Source organism: Salmo salar, chromosome ssa11 (genome assembly GCF_905237065.1).
Source record: "Salmo salar chromosome ssa11, Ssal_v3.1, whole genome shotgun sequence".
Classification (NCBI taxonomy): Eukaryota; Metazoa; Chordata; class Actinopteri; order Salmoniformes; family Salmonidae; genus Salmo; species Salmo salar.
This window is the reverse complement of record NC_059452.1, coordinates 38,336,985-38,352,675: the sequence shown is the minus strand read 5'-3', so window position 1 is coordinate 38,352,675 and position 15,691 is coordinate 38,336,985.

Below are 15,691 nucleotides of genomic sequence, written 5' to 3'. Positions count from 1 at the left end.
TGTTCTTAGTCTCACTCTCACGCTATTTTCTTTCTCTCCTCTTGTTCTTAGTCTCACTCTCACGCTTTCTATTTCTCTCTGACACAGGCGAGCACTCAGCACAGCTGTGGATCAGAGCTTAACAAGTCATTCTATTGTCTTGGATGACTCAAACAGCCTGTCATTTCCCACCATTACAGCTACTGGAGGCTTTTTAAGACCCCTAGCCTGTAGCTACAGGTGTACCTGTTAAATATCAGTCCTTGTGTGTCAGACCAACCAGCTTACTGGCTGCTACTGCTTGGCTAAAGGCCAAACTGTCCACAGGGCCAAGGACTTGCTAATTGACTTTCCACTACAGGTCACTGAAGTGTGCACGCACGCTTGCCGGTTCGTTGGCACGCCTCCACTAATGTTTGTACGTCTGTCTATTTGACTGAGTGAGTGTTAAAACGCGAGGCATATGGGTATTCTGTTGACACTGCCACTGACTAGTTGAAACACACACACTGTTAGCACGGATAGGGTGAATCTGACTACAGTTGCTCCTGGCTGTTCCTGTGGAACTCTCCAATGTAACTGAGAAAGCCACCCAGCATGGTCTGTCCCCTCTGTCCTCTCATGTGGAATATACGGGTGGATACATGTGTGTCCGTTAGCATGACAAGTGGAGCGGGACCAATGTGATGAAGCTCATTAGGAACTAGAGATGGCTGTGTACTGTGTGTGTTAGGCTGTCATTCTGTTTTAATAGAGGGCCTTGTTGCAGCTTCTATGGAACGCCATAGAATAACAAGTCATCTTGTATGATAGCATTTCTTACCAGGCACTCTGGAATGGGGATAAGGCACCGAATGTGTTTGAGGAGGTTTAATATTGTGGTAGCTAGGTGTCTCGAGGTGGTGGTTTAGTTTAATATTGTGGAAGCTAGGTGTCTCGAGGTGGTGGTTTAGTTTAATATTGTGGAACCTAGGTATCTCGAGGTGGTGGTTTAGTTTCATATTGTGGAAGCTAGGTGTCTCGAGGTGGTGATTTAGTTTCATATTGTGGAAGCTAGGTGTCTCGAGGTGGTGGTTTAGTTTAATATTGTGGAAGCTAGGTATCTGAAGGTGGTGGTTTAGTTTAATATTGTGGAAGCTAGGTGTCTCGAGGTGGTGGTTTAGTTTCATATTGTGGAAGCTAGGTATCTTAAGGTGGTGATTTAGTTTAATATTGTGGAAGCTAGGTGTCTCGAGGTGGTGGTTTAGTTTCATATTGTGGAAGCTAGGTGTCTCGAGGTGGTGGTTTAGTTTAATAATGTGGAAGCTAGGTATCTCGAGGTGGTGGTTTAGTTTAATATTGTGGAAGCTAGGTATCTCGAGGTGGTGGTTTAGTTTAATATTGTGGAAGCTAGGTATGTTAAGGTGGTGGTTTAGTTTAATATTGTGGAAGCTAGGTGTCTCGAGGTGGTGGTTTAGTTTAATATTGTGGAAGCTAGGTGTCTCGAGGTGGTGGTTTAGTTTAATATTGTGGAAGATAGGTGTTTCAAGGTGGTGGTTTAGTTTAATATTGTGGAAGCTAGGTATCTTAAGGTGGTGGTTTAATTTCATATTGTGGAAGCTAGGTATGTTAAGGTGGCGGTTCAGTTTAATATTGTGGAAGCTAGGTGACACAGTTAGTTTCATATTGTGGTAGCTAGGTGACGCGGTTAGTTTAATATTGTGGTAGCTAGGTGATGCCGTTAGTTTAATATTGTGGTAGCTAGGTGATGCTGTTAGTTTAATATTGTGGTAGCTAGGTGATCCCGTTAGTTTAATATTGTGGTAGCTAGGTGACGCGGTTAGTTTCATATTGTGGTCGCTAGGTGACGCCGTTAGTTTCATATTGTGGTAGCTAGGTGACGTCGTTAGTTTCATATTGTGGTAGCTAGGTGACGTCGTTAGTTTCATATTGTGGTAGCTAGGTGACGCGGTTAGTTTCATATTGTGGTAGCTAGGTGATGCCGTTAGTTTCATATTGTGGTAGCTAGGTGACGCGGTTAGTTTTAATATTGTGGTAGCTAGGTGACGCGGTTAGTTTCATATTGTGGTAGCTAGGTGACGTGGTTAGTTTTAATAGTGGTAGCTAGGTGACGCGGGTAGTTTCATATTGTGGTAGCTAGGTGACGCCGTTAGTTTCATATTGTGGTAGCTAGGTGACGCGGTTAGTTTCATATTGTGGTAGCTAGGTGACGCGGTTAGTTTTAATATTGTGGTAGCTAGGTGACAAAGGTTAGTTTCATATTGTGGTAGCTAGGTGACGCGGTTAGTTTCATATTGTGGTAGCTAGGTGACGCGGTTAGTTTTAATAGTGGTAGCTAGGTGACGCGGTTAGTTTCATATTGTGGTAGCTAGGTGACGCCGTTAGTTTCATATTGTGGTAGCTAGGTGACGCGGTTAGTTTCATATTGTGGTAGCTAGGTGACATGGTTAGTTTTAATAGTGGTAGCTAGGTGACGCGGTTAGTTTCATATTGTGGTAGCTAGGTGACGCCGTTAGTTTCATATTGTGGTCGCTAGGTGACGCGGTTAGTTTCATATTGTGGTAGCTAGGTGACGCGGTTAGTTTTAATATTGTGTTAGCTAGGTGACGCGGTTAGTTTCATATTGTGGTAGCTAGGTGACGCGGTTAGTTTCATATTGTGGTAGCTAGGTGACGCCGTTAGTTTCATATTGTGGTAGCTAGGTGACGCCGTTAGTTTCATATTGTGGTCGCTAGGTGACGCGGATAGTTTCATATTGTGGTAGCTAGGTGATGCCGTTAGTTTCATATTGTGGTCGCTAGGTGATGCGGTTAGTTTCATATTGTGGTAGCTAGGTGACATGGTTAGTTTCATATTGTGGTAGCTAGGTGACGCCGTTAGTTTCATATTGTGGTAGCTAGGTGACGCGGTTAGTTTTAATATTGTGGTAGCTAGGTGACGCTGTTAGTTTCATATTGTGGTAGCTAGGTGACGCCGTTAGTTTTAATAGTGGTAGCTAGGTGATGCGGTTAGTTTCATATTGTGGTAGCTAGGTGACGCGGTTAGTTTCATATTGTGGTAGCTAGGTGACATGGTTAGTTTTAATATTGTGGTAGCTAGGTGACGCGGTTAGTTTCATATTGTGGTAGCTAGGTGATGCCGTTAGTTTCATATTGTGGTAGCTAGGTGACGCGGTTAGTTTTAATATTGTGGTAGCTAGGTGACGCCGTTAGTTTCATATTGTGGTAGCTAGGTGACGCCGTTAGTTTCATATTGTGGTAGCTAGGTGACGCCGTTAGTTTCATATTGTGGTAGCTAGGTGACGCGGTTAGTTTTAATAGTGGTAGCTAGGTGACGCGGTTAGTTTCATATTGTGGTAGCTAGGTGACGCCGTTAGTTTCATATTGTGGTAGCTAGGTGACGCGGTTAGTTTTAATAGTGGTAGCTAGGTGACGCGGTTAGTTTCATATTGTGGTAGCTAGGTGACGCGGTTAGTTTTAATATTGTGGTAGCTAGGTGACGCCGTTAGTTTCATATTGTGGTAGCTAGGTGACATGGTTAGTTTTAATAGTGGTAGCTAGGTGATGCGGTTAGTTTCATATTGTGGTAGCTAGGTGACGCGGTTAGTTTCATATTGTGGTAGCTTGGTGACGCTGTTAGTTTCATATTGTGGTAGTTAGGTGACGCGGTTAGTTTCATATTGTGGTAGCTAGGTGACGCGGTTAGTTTCATATTGTGGTAGCTAGGTGACGCGGTTAGTTTCATATTGTGGTAGCTAGGTGACGCGGTTAGTTTTAATAGTGGTAGCTAGGTGACGCGGTTAGTTTCATATTGTGGTAGCTAGGTGACGCCGTTAGTTTCATATTGTGGTAGCTAGGTGATGCCGTTAGTTTCATATTGTGGTAGCTAGGTGACGCGGTTAGTTTCATGTTGTGGTAGCTAGGTGATGCCGTTAGTTTCATATTGTGGTAGCTAGGTGACGCGGTTAGTTTCATATTGTGGTAGCTAGGTGACATGGTTAGTTTCATATTGTGGTAGCTAGGTGACGCGGTTAGTTTTAATATTGTGGTAGCTAGGTGACGCGGTTAGTTTTATATTGTGGTAGCTAGGTGACGCGGTTAGTTTTAATAGTGGTAGCTAGGTGACGCGGTTAGTTTCATATTGTGGTAGCTAGGTGACGCCGTTAGTTTCATATTGTGGTAGCTAGGTGACGCGGTTAGTTTCATATTGTGGTAGCTAGGTGACGCGGTTAGTTTTAATATTGTGGTAGCTAGGTGACGCGGTTAGTTTCATATTGTGGTAGCTAGGTGACATGGTTAGTTTTAATATTGTGGTAGCTAGGTGACGCGGTTAGTTTCATATTGTGGTAGCTAGGTGACGCCGTTAGTTTCATATTGTGGTCGCTAGGTGACGCGGTTAGTTTCATATTGTGGTAGCTAGGTGATGCTGTTAGTTTCATATTGTGGTAGCTAGGTGACGCGGTTAGTTTTAATATTGTGGTAGCTAGGTGACGCGGTTAGTTTCATATTGTGGTAGCTAGGTGACGCGGTTAGTTTCATATTGTGGTAGCTAGGTGACGCGGTTAGTTTCATATTGTGGTAGCTAGGTGACGCGGTTAGTTTTAATATTGTGGTAGCTAGGTGACGCCGTTAGTTTCATATTGTGGTAGCTAGGTGATGCCGTTAGTTTCATATTGTGGTAGCTAGGTGACGCGGTTAGTTTTAATATTGTGGTAGCTAGGTGAGGCGGTTAGTTTCATATTGTGGTAGCTAGGTGACATGGTTAGTTTTAATATTGTGGTAGCAAGGTGACGCGGTTAGTTTCATATTGTTGTAGCTAGGTGACGCGGTTAGTTTTAATATTGTGGTAGCTAGGTGACGTGGTTAGTTTTAATATTGTGGTAGCTAGGTGACGCGGTTAGTTTTAATATTGTGGTAGCTAGGTGACGCGGTTAGTTTCATATTGTGGTAGCTTGGTGACGCGGTTAGTTTTAATATTGTGGTAGCTAGGTGACGCGGTTAGTTTCATATTGTGGTAGCTAGGTGACGCGGTTAGTTTTAATATTGTGGTAGCTAGGTGACGCGGTTAGTTTCATATTGTAGTAGCTAGGTGATGCCGTTAGTTTCATATTGTGGTAGCTAGGTGACGCGGTTAGTTTTAATATTGTGGTAGCTAGGTGACGCGGTTAGTTTCATATTGTGGTAGCTAGGTGACGCGGTTAGTTTCATATTGTGGTAGCTAGGTGTCGCGGTTAGTTTCATATTGTGGTAGCTAGGTGACGCGGTTAGTTTTAATATTGTGGTAGCTAGGTGACGCGGTTAGTTTCATATTGTGGTAGCTAGGTGATGCCGTTAGTTTCATATTGTGGTAGCTAGGTGACGCTGTTAGTTTTAATATTGTGGTAGCTAGGTGACGCGGTTAGTTTCATATTGTGGTAGCTAGGTGACGCGGTTAGTTTTAATAGTGGTAGCTAGGTGACGCGGTTAGTTTCATATTGTGGTAGCTAGGTGACGCCGTTAGTTTCATATTGTGGTAGCTAGGTGACGTGGTTAGTTTCATATTGTGGTAGCTAGGTGACGCGGTTAGTTTTAATAGTGGTAGCTAGGTGACGCGGTTAGTTTCATATTGTGGTAGCTAGGTGACGCGGTTAGTTTTAATAGTGGTAGCTAGGTAACGCGGTTAGTTTCATATTGTGGTAGCTAGGTGACGCCGTTAGTTTCATATTGTGGTAGCTAGGTGACGCGGTTAGTTTTAATATTGTGGTAGCTAGGTGACGTGGTTAGTTTTAATAGTGGTAGCTAGGTGACGCCGTTAGTTTCATATTGTGGTAGCTAGGTGACGCGGTTAGTTTTAATATTGTGGTAGCTAGGTGACGTGGTTAGTTTTAATAGTGGTAGCTAGGTGACGCGGTTAGTTTCATATTGTGGTAGCTAGGTGACGCCGTTAGTTTCATATTGTGGTAGCTAGGTGATGCCGTTAGTTTCATATTGTGGTAGCTACGTGACGCGGTTAGTTTCATGTTGTGGTAGCTAGGTGATGCCGTTAGTTTCATATTGTGGTAGCTAGGTGACGCGGTTAGTTTCATATTGTGGTAGCTAGGTGACATGGTTAGTTTTAATATTGTGGTGGCTAGGTGACGCGGTTAGTTTTAATATTGTGGTAGCTAGGTGACGCCGTTAGTTTCATATTGTGGTAGCTAGGTGACGCCGTTAGTTTTAATAGTGGTAGCTAGGTGATGCGGTTAGTTTCATATTGTGGTAGCTAGGTGATGCGGTTAGTTTCATATTGTGGTAGCTAGGTGACATGGTTAGTTTTAATATTGTGGTAGCTAGGTGACGCGGTTAGTTTCATATTGTGGTAGCTAGGTGATGCCGTTAGTTTCATATTGTGGTAGCTAGGTGACGCGGTTAGTTTCATATTGTGGTAGCTAGGTGACGCGGTTAGTTTTAATAGTGGTAGCTAGGTGACGCGGTTAGTTTCATATTGTGGTAGCTAGGTGACGCCGTTAGTTTCATATTGTGGTAGCTAGGTGACGCGGTTAGTTTCATATTGTGGTAGCTAGGTGACGCGGTTAGTTTTAATAGTGGTAGCTAGGTGACGCGGTTAGTTTCATATTGTGGTAGCTAGGTGACGCCGTTAGTTTCATATTGTGGTAGCTAGGTGACGCGGTTAGTTTCATATTGTGATAGCTAGGTGACGCGGTTAGTTTTAATATTGTGGTAGCTAGGTGACGCGGTTAGTTTTAATATTGTGGTAGCTAGGTGACGCGGTTAGTTTCATATTGTGGTAGCTAGGTGACGCGGTTAGTTTCATATTGTGGTAGCTAGGTGACGCGGTTAGTTTTAATAGTGGTAGCTAGGTAACGCGGTTAGTTTCGTATTGTGGTAGCTAGGTGACGCCGTTAGTTTCATATTGTGGTAGCTAGGTGACGCGGTTAGTTTTAATATTGTGGTAGCTAGGTGACGCCGTTAGTTTCATATTGTGGTAGCCAGGTGACCTTGTTAGTTTCATATTGTGGTAGCTAGGTGACGCCGTTAGTTTCATATTGTGGTAGCTAGGTGACGTGGTTAGTTTTAATAGTGGTAGCTAGGTGACGCGGTTAGTTTCATATTGTGGTAGCTAGATGACGCCGTTAGTTTCATATTGTGGTAGCTAGGTGATGCCGTTAGTTTCATATTGTGGTAGCTAGGTGACGCGGTTAGTTTCATGTTGTGGTAGCTAGGTGATGCCGTTAGTTTCATATTGTGGTAGCTAGGTGACGCGGTTAGTTTCATATTGTGGTAGCTAGGTGACATGGTTAGTTTTAATATTGTGGTGGCTAGGTGACGCGGTTAGTTTCATATTGTGGTAGCTAGGTGACGCGGTTAGTTTCATATTGTGGTAGCTAGGTGACGCCGTTAGTTTCATATTGTGGTAGCTAGGTGACGCCGTTAGTTTCATATTGTGGTCGCTAGGTGACGCGGTTAGTTTCATATTGTGGTAGCTAGGTGATGCCGTTAGTTTCATATTGTGGTCGCTAGGTGATGCGGTTAGTTTCATATTGTGGTAGCTAGGTGACATGGTTAGTTTCATATTGTGGTAGCTAGGTGACGCCGTTAGTTTCATATTGTGGTAGCTAGGTGACGCGGTTAGTTTTAATATTGTGGTAGCTAGGTGACGCCGTTAGTTTCATATTGTGGTAGCTAGGTGACGCCGTTAGTTTTAATAGTGGTAGCTAGGTGACGCGGTTAGTTTCATATTGTGGTAGCTAGGTGACGCCGTTAGTTTCATATTGTGGTAGCTAGGTGACGCGGTTAGTTTCATATTGTGGTAGCTAGGTGACGCGGTTAGTTTTAATAGTGGTAGCTAGGTGACGCGGTTAGTTTCATATTGTGGTAGCTAGGTGACGCCGTTAGTTTCATATTGTGGTAGCTAGGTGACGCGGTTAGTTTCATATTGTGGTAGCTAGGTGACGCGGTTAGTTTTAATATTGTGGTAGCTAGGTGACGCGGTTAGTTTTAATATTGTGGTAGCTAGGTGACGCGGTTAGTTTCATATTGTGGTAGCTAGGTGACGCGGTTAGTTTCATATTGTGGTAGCTAGGTGACGCGGTTAGTTTTAATAGTGGTAGCTAGGTAACGCGGTTAGTTTCGTATTGTGGTAGCTAGGTGACGCCGTTAGTTTCATATTGTGGTAGCTAGGTGACGCGGTTAGTTTTAATATTGTGGTAGCTAGGTGACGCCGTTAGTTTCATATTGTGGTAGCCAGGTGACCTTGTTAGTTTCATATTGTGGTAGCTAGGTGACGCCGTTAGTTTCATATTGTGGTAGCTAGGTGACGTGGTTAGTTTTAATAGTGGTAGCTAGGTGACGCGGTTAGTTTCATATTGTGGTAGCTAGGTGACGCCGTTAGTTTCATATTGTGGTAGCTAGGTGATGCCGTTAGTTTCATATTGTGGTAGCTAGGTGACGCGGTTAGTTTCATGTTGTGGTAGCTAGGTGATGCCGTTAGTTTCATATTGTGGTAGCTAGGTGACGCGGTTAGTTTCATATTGTGGTAGCTAGGTGACATGGTTAGTTTTAATATTGTGGTGGCTAGGTGACGCGGTTAGTTTCATATTGTGGTAGCTAGGTGACGCGGTTAGTTTCATATTGTGGTAGCTAGGTGACGCCGTTAGTTTCATATTGTGGTAGCTAGGTGACGCCGTTAGTTTCATATTGTGGTCGCTAGGTGACGCGGTTAGTTTCATATTGTGGTAGCTAGGTGATGCCGTTAGTTTCATATTGTGGTCGCTAGGTGATGCGGTTAGTTTCATATTGTGGTAGCTAGGTGACATGGTTAGTTTCATATTGTGGTAGCTAGGTGACGCCGTTAGTTTCATATTGTGGTAGCTAGGTGACGCGGTTAGTTTTAATATTGTGGTAGCTAGGTGACGCCGTTAGTTTCATATTGTGGTAGCTAGGTGACGCCGTTAGTTTTAATAGTGGTAGCTAGGTGATGCGGTTAGTTTCATATTGTGGTAGCTAGGTGACGCGGTTAGTTTCATATTGTGGTAGCTAGGTGACATGGTTAGTTTTAATATTGTGGTAGCTAGGTGACGCGGTTAGTTTCATATTGTGGTAGCTAGGTGATGCCGTTAGTTTCATATTGTGGTAGCTAGGTGACGCGGTTAGTTTTAATATTGTGGTAGCTAGGTGACGCCGTTAGTTTCATATTGTGGTAGCTAGGTGACGCCGTTAGTTTCATATTGTGGTAGCTAGGTGACGCCGTTAGTTTCATATTGTGGTAGCTAGGTGACGCGGTTAGTTTTAATAGTGGTAGCTAGGTGACGCCGTTAGTTTCATATTGTGGTAGCTAGGTGACGCCGTTAGTTTCATATTGTGGTAGCTAGGTGATGCCGTTAGTTTCATATTGTGGTAGCTAGGTGACGCGGTTAGTTTCATGTTGTGGTAGCTAGGTGATGCCGTTAGTTTCATATTGTGGTAGCTAGGTGACGCGGTTAGTTTAATATTGTGGTAGCTAGGTGATGCCGTTAGTTTAATATTGTGGTAGCTAGGTGATGCTGTTAGTTTAATATTGTGGTAGCTAGGTGATCCCGTTAGTTTAATATTGTGGTAGCTAGGTGACGCGGTTAGTTTCATATTGTGGTCGCTAGGTGACGCCGTTAGTTTCATATTGTGGTAGCTAGGTGACGCGGTTAGTTTCATATTGTGGTAGCTAGGTGACGTCGTTAGTTTCATATTGTGGTAGCTAGGTGACGCGGTTAGTTTCATATTGTGGTAGCTAGGTGACGCGGTTAGTTTCATATTGTGGTAGCTAGGTGACGCGGTTAGTTTCATATTGTGGTAGCTAGGTGACGACGTTAGTTTCATGTTGTGGTAGCTAGGTGATGCCGTTAGTTTCATATTGTGGTCGCTAGGTGACGCGGTTAGTTTAATATTGTGGTAGCTAGGTGATGCCGTTAGTTTCATATTGTGTTAGCTAGGTGACGCCGTTAGTTTCATATTGTGGTAGCTAGGTGACGCGGTTAGTTTAATATTGTGGTAGCTAGGTGACGCCGTTAGTTTCATATTGTGGTAGCTAGGTGACGCCGTTAGTTTCATATTGTGGTAGCTAGGTGACGCCGTTAGTTTCATATTGTGGTAGCTAGGTGACGTGGTTAGTTTTAATAGTGGTAGCTAGGTGACGCGGTTAGTTTCATATTGTGGTAGCTAGGTGACGCCGTTAGTTTCATATTGTGGTAGCTAGGTGATGCCGTTAGTTTCATATTGTGGTAGCTAGGTGACGCGGTTAGTTTCATGTTGTGGTAGCTAGGTGATGCCGTTAGTTTCATATTGTGGTAGCTAGGTGACGCGGTTAGTTTCATATTGTGGTAGCTAGGTGACATGGTTAGTTTTAATATTGTGGTGGCTAGGTGACGCGGTTAGTTTCATATTGTGGTAGCTAGGTGACGCGGTTAGTTTCATATTGTGGTAGCTAGGTGACGCCGTTAGTTTCATATTGTGGTAGCTAGGTGACGCCGTTAGTTTCATATTGTGGTCGCTAGGTGACGCGGTTAGTTTCATATTGTGGTAGCTAGGTGATGCCGTTAGTTTCATATTGTGGTCGCTAGGTGATGCGGTTAGTTTCATATTGTGGTAGCTAGGTGACATGGTTAGTTTCATATTGTGGTAGCTAGGTGACGCCGTTAGTTTCATATTGTGGTAGCTAGGTGACGCGGTTAGTTTTAATATTGTGGTAGCTAGGTGACGCCGTTAGTTTCATATTGTGGTAGCTAGGTGACGCCGTTAGTTTTAATAGTGGTAGCTAGGTGATGCGGTTAGTTTCATATTGTGGTAGCTAGGTGACGCGGTTAGTTTCATATTGTGGTAGCTAGGTGACATGGTTAGTTTTAATATTGTGGTAGCTAGGTGACGCGGTTAGTTTCATATTGTGGTAGCTAGGTGATGCCGTTAGTTTCATATTGTGGTAGCTAGGTGACGCGGTTAGTTTTAATATTGTGGTAGCTAGGTGACGCCGTTAGTTTCATATTGTGGTAGCTAGGTGACGCCGTTAGTTTCATATTGTGGTAGCTAGGTGACGCCGTTAGTTTCATATTGTGGTAGCTAGGTGACGCGGTTAGTTTTAATAGTGGTAGCTAGGTGACGCCGTTAGTTTCATATTGTGGTAGCTAGGTGACGCCGTTAGTTTCATATTGTGGTAGCTAGGTGATGCCGTTAGTTTCATATTGTGGTAGCTAGGTGACGCGGTTAGTTTCATGTTGTGGTAGCTAGGTGATGCCGTTAGTTTCATATTGTGGTAGCTAGGTGACGCGGTTAGTTTAATATTGTGGTAGCTAGGTGATGCCGTTAGTTTAATATTGTGGTAGCTAGGTGATGCTGTTAGTTTAATATTGTGGTAGCTAGGTGATCCCGTTAGTTTAATATTGTGGTAGCTAGGTGACGCGGTTAGTTTCATATTGTGGTCGCTAGGTGACGCCGTTAGTTTCATATTGTGGTAGCTAGGTGACGCGGTTAGTTTCATATTGTGGTAGCTAGGTGACGTCGTTAGTTTCATATTGTGGTAGCTAGGTGACGCGGTTAGTTTCATATTGTGGTAGCTAGGTGACGCGGTTAGTTTCATATTGTGGTAGCTAGGTGACGCGGTTAGTTTCATATTGTGGTAGCTAGGTGACGACGTTAGTTTCATGTTGTGGTAGCTAGGTGATGCCGTTAGTTTCATATTGTGGTCGCTAGGTGACGCGGTTAGTTTAATATTGTGGTAGCTAGGTGATGCCGTTAGTTTCATATTGTGTTAGCTAGGTGACGCCGTTAGTTTCATATTGTGGTAGCTAGGTGACGCGGTTAGTTTAATATTGTGGTAGCTAGGTGACGCCGTTAGTTTCATATTGGTCATAGGAAGTTCTCAAAATTTTGCCATGTGAACCTGTTAAAATGTTATCACTCCTGTGATCTAAGCAAAGTGGAAGGCACTCCAGCGGTGAGGTCAGCCTTGACTGCTGCTCCAGTCACTGCATCTTGTGGCTTTAACTTTGTGGAGGGGGGAGAAGAGGAGGTAGTTAGGGTTTCGGATGAGGTCTTGCAAGGTCGGTTGAAAAACTCCCAGACTTTGCAAAACCTTGGGGTTTTGGTAGATCATTTAGACTCTGAGAAACGTGATGAATTGGTAGCTCTTATTAGAAGCTACCCTGTTTTGTTTTCTGACACTCTATCGAAAACCCACTTAATTAAGCATGACATAGACATCGGAGATGCTAAGCCTATTAAACAGAGATTTTATCGTGTATCTCAGGAGAAGAGAGTGCAATTGGAAACAGAGGTGCAGTATATGTTGGACAATGGTATTGCGGAGCCATGTCATTCAAATTGGGCTTCACCCTGTCTTCTGGTCAAAAAGTCTGATTCCACTTTCAGACCTTGCACTGATTATAGAAAAGTTAACAATGTTACGAAAGCAGACCTTTACCCTCTTCCTAGGATGGAGGACTGTATTGATCAAGTATGGTCAGCAAAGTATGTTAGCAAATTTGATCTTTTAAAGGGATATTGGCAAGTACCCCTTACCAAAAGAGCTTGTGAGATTGCTGCCTTTATAACTCCATCTGGTTTGTTCTCTTATACAGTGATGCCTTTCGGCTTGCGGAATGCTCCAGCCACCTTTCAGAGGTTGATGAATCAGGTGGTCTCAGGTCTGGAAGGGTGTGCCATGTATTTGGACGATGTGGTCGTCTACTCAGACTCTTGGGAGGAGCATGTCTGTAGAGTGCGAGCCCTGATCGAAAGACTGGTGTGGGCCAGGTTGACTATCAATTTGGGAAAGTGTGAGTTTGCCAAAGCTACAGTCACATACTTAGGCAAGGTTGTTGGTCAGGGTGTTGTCTGTCCCGTGGAAGCCAAGGTTCAGGCTGTGAAGCAGTTCCCACAGCCCTCCACAAAGAAAGAACTGATGCACTTCCTGGGTATTGCGGGGTACTACCGTGCTTTCTGTAAAAACATTTCGGTAGTAGTGTCCCCCCTGACCAATCTGTTGAAGGCCAAGGCTGAATTTATCTGATCCACCCAGTGTCAAGAGGCATTTGATGCAGTTAAGGCTCTTTTGTGTTTGGCACCCGTGTTGGCAGAACCACATTTTGGGAAACCTTTCAAATTGCAGGTCGACGTCAGTCAAATCGGTGCTGGGGCTGTGCTTCTCCAGGAAAATGATGACAATGTTGAGTGTCCAGTCAGTTTCTTTTCCCGGAAATTTAATAAGTATCAGCAAAACTATTCTGTAATTGAAAAGGAGGCTTTAGGTCTCATTTGGGCTTTACAGCACTTCGAGGTCTATGTTGGTTCTGGTTTAACCCCTTTAACTGTGTTCACTGACCACAACCCACTTGTTTTTCTGAAGTCCCTGCAAAATCCCAACCAGCGCCTGATGCGTTGGGCTTTGTTCTTGCAACCATTCAACCTGGATATTAGACACATTAGGGGTAAGGATAATATCATTGCTGATGCTCTGTCCCGTGCTCCTTTAGCCTAGTTTGTATTTTCTCTCTGCTGACCCCTGCGGCTGTCTGCGCCTCTTTCCTCTTAATTTGCTCCCCAGGTACCAGGGCTGCTGAGCTTGAGGACGGACAGTCAGCTAGGGGACACGGGGCTACTACTAGCAGCTGGGACTGGTATCCGTTTTTTTAGTTTTTTGGGGAATTTTGGATTGTTTTAAATATGTTGGGTCGTAATTTGGATTGAGGGTGGGACCCTAATTTTAAGGAGGGGGGTGTCACGGCTCCTCCTCTGCAGTGCAGGGGCGGTACCTCCTGCAGGCAGAGGAGGGTCATTAGTGATTGGAGCTGGCGTGATTGGAGCCACCTGGGCTCAGGGTATAAAACTGCTCCACTAACCTCTCTCTCTCTTTCTCTCTCTCTCTCCCTGCTCCTCCAGGTATGATCCTGTTTTGTTTGTTCCTTTGTAGTTTTATGTAGTTTCCACTCAGTCATGTTCACACACACATATTCACGTATCCATGCACCTTACATACACCCTACATTATGACATTTCCACACCTCATTCCTTTTTCCTTTGTTTAAAGTTAATAGTTTTGTTTACAATAAAGAACATTTTGAATTGGCCTATACCTGTTGTTGATGTCCCCTCATTTTTGCCACAGGCTATGAGCCGGCCTGTGACACTAGGTGACGCGGTTAGTTTCATATTGTGTTAGCTAGGTGACGCGGTTAGTTTCATATTGTGGTAGCTAGGTGACATGGTTAGTTTTAATATTGTGGTAGCTAGGTGACGCGGTTAGTTTCATATTGTGGTAGCTAGGTGACGCGGTTAGTTTCATATTGTGGTAGCTAGGTGACATGGTTAGTTTTAATATTGTGGTAGCTAGGTGACGCGGTTAGTTTCATATTGTTGTAGCTAGGTGACATGGTTAGTTTTAATATTGTGGTAGCTAGGTGACGCGGTTAGTTTTAATATTGTGGTAGCTAGGTGACGCGGTTAGTTTCATATTGTGGTAGCTAGGTGACGCGGTTAGTTTCATATTGTGGTAGCTAGGTGACGCGGTTAGTTTTAATATTGTGGTAGCTAGGTGACGCGGTTAGTTTCATATTGTGGTAGCTAGGTGACGCGGTTAGTTTCATATTGTGGTAGCTAGGTGACGCCGTTAGTTTCATATTGTGGTCGCTAGGTGACGCGGTTAGTTTCATATTGTGGTAGCTAGGTGATGCCGTTAGTTTCATATTGTGGTCGCTAGGTGACATGGTAAGTTTTATATTGTGGTAGCTAGGTGACGCCGGTTAGTTTCATATTGTGGTAGCTAGGTGACGCGGTTAGTTTTAATAGTGGTAGCTAGGTGACGCGGGTTAGTTTCATATTGTGGTAGCTAGGTGACGCCGTTAGTTTCATATTGTGGTAGCTAGGTGACATGGTTAGTTTCATATTGTGGTAGCTAGGTGACGCGGTTAGTTTCATATTGTGGTAGCTAGGTGACGCGGTTAGTTTCATATTGTGGTAGCTAGGTGACGCGGTTAGTTTCATATTGTGGTAGCTAGGTGACGCGGTTAGTTTCATATTGTGGTAGCTAGGTGACGCGGTTAGTTTTAATATTGTGGTAGCTAGGTGACGCGGTTAGTTTCATATTGTGGTAGCTAGGTGACGCGTTAGTTTTAATTGTGGTAGCTAGGTGACGCGGTTAGTTTCATATTGTGGTAGCTAGGTGACGCCGGTTAGTTTCATATTGTGGTAGCTAGGTGACGCGGTTAGTTTCATATTGTGGTAGCTAGGTGACGCGGTTAGTTTCATATTGTGGTAGCTAGGTGACGCGGTTAGTTTCATATTGTGGTAGCTAGGTGACGCCGGTTAGTTTCATATTGTGGTAGCTAGGTGACGCGGTTAGTTTCATATTGTGGTAGCTAGGTGACGCCGTTAGTTTCATATTGTGGTAGCTAGGTGACGCGGTTAGTTTCATATTGTGGTAGCTAGGTGACGCGGTTAGTTTCATATTGTGGTAGCTAGGTGACGCCGGTTAGTTTCATATTGTGGTAGCTAGGTGACGCGGTTAGTTTTCATATTGTGGTAGCTAGGTGACGCGGTTAGTTTCATATTGTGGTAGCTAGGTGACGCGGTTAGTTTTAATATTGTGGTAGCTAGGTGACGCGGTTAGTTTCATATTGTGGTAGCTAGGTGACGCGGTTAGTTTTAATATTGTGGTAGCTAGGTGACGCGGTTAGTTTTAATATTGTGGTAGCTAGGTGACGCCGTTAGTTTCA